This window comes from Empidonax traillii, unplaced genomic scaffold (assembly GCF_003031625.1).
Source record: "Empidonax traillii isolate 1590-97213 ecotype Southwest subspecies unplaced genomic scaffold, ASM303162v1 scaffold124:size1682992, whole genome shotgun sequence".
Classification (NCBI taxonomy): domain Eukaryota; kingdom Metazoa; phylum Chordata; class Aves; order Passeriformes; family Tyrannidae; genus Empidonax; species Empidonax traillii.
The window spans coordinates 1,257,990-1,259,327 of NW_020955317.1; the positions used below are offsets into that span (position 1 = coordinate 1,257,990).

General features: G+C 54.9%; 1 protein-coding gene across 1 annotated transcript in view; it reads left to right on the forward strand.

The window, feature by feature from the left end:
• Nucleotides 1–1,338, forward strand: part of TOX2 (TOX high mobility group box family member 2) — a 146,019-nt gene that overhangs the window by 949 nt on the left and 143,732 nt on the right. The gene's annotated exons all lie outside the window — the stretch shown is intronic.

Here is a 1,338-nt window from a genome sequence, read left to right on the forward strand (position 1 = left end):
CCCCCCAGACCCACAGCACGGCGGCGAGACCTCCCTAACCCACATTTCCCCCGCTCGCTGCAGCTGCAGAGTGAAGCACCCTCCTCTTGTAACGGGAGAGGGATGCGCAGGGGATATTTGAGAGCGCGGAGGTGCTGTAGGAAATTTCCTTCATCCTAGAGAAGGCGAAGCGGAGGGGATAGATGCTCCATCAGGGATAAGGAGTTGTCTGCTAGTGTCGTCCTCGTTGGTGTGGGTAAACAGCGCTGATGTTTCAGCTACAAAGCCGTGGGATACGAATCCCTTTGGAGGGAGGGGGATCATCCGAGACAGAATCCTTGCTGCCTCCCGGGCCAAATTCGGGTAATTCTTTTGAAAAAGTTAATAAAGGGAGAAAATACTTTCCTGCGTTGGGACGGCAGCTCAGGATGCTCTCGGCTCATCTCACTGTTCTGATAGTTTGTGATCAAACTCTTCCGACAGAAGCAGAGGGAAACCTGCGTGGCTTTCCAGACACGGCAAATTAATCTTTATGTATCAGGGTATGTATTTGACTGTTCTCCACCACTTGGGTCATTTATATCTTTTTATTAAGTTGTAGCAAACCTAATAGTTCTCATTTATTTTGAGATGCCAGATTATGCACAAAGGAAACAACTTTCGTTGTTTTCGCCTGTGTCCGCGTTCTGCCGGTTTCAGACTGGTTTATTATCATCGCCGTTGCTCTTAAAATGCTAAATATGCTCTTAAAAATACTGACTGGGAGCTGGGTCACCCGGGAGCAGGACACCCGTGCCACTGAAACATCGGCCCGTGAAAAGCCGAAATCTGGGATCATGTGAGCGTGTGCCACTGGGAACTGCGGCTGCCCCCGAACCCTGCCGGCTTCGGGAACTCGATTTTACCAAGAAGTTGTCGGATGTCAGCATGGTTTAGTTCGCCGCCCGGTTTTCCGTGCAGGGGCTGGGGTGGGCTCGGTGGTCCTGTGTGCCCCCCAGCAGTGCCCACCCGAGCCTTGGGGCACGCACGGGGCCCCTCGTCGTGAGCTCATCCGTGGCCTGAATCCCTGAGATTAAGTCCCGGATTAGGCGGTGGCAATTGATCCGCGGGTCCTCGCTGTGCTGCGGCCGGGAGGCTGCGGGGAATCAATCGCCTCCTCTGCGTCTCCAGCGAGCTCGGCCCGGGCGGGCGAGCGGGTGCGATGGGTGCTGGTGCTGGCCAGGGTGGATGGGACACCGGAGAGGAGCACCCCAGGTACTGACCACTGCCACCAGATGCTGCTGTTGTCACTGCTACGGAGAATCTTAAGGCAGCGGGAGAAGAAAGGAAGTGACTTACCCTTTGCTGATATTCAGGGCG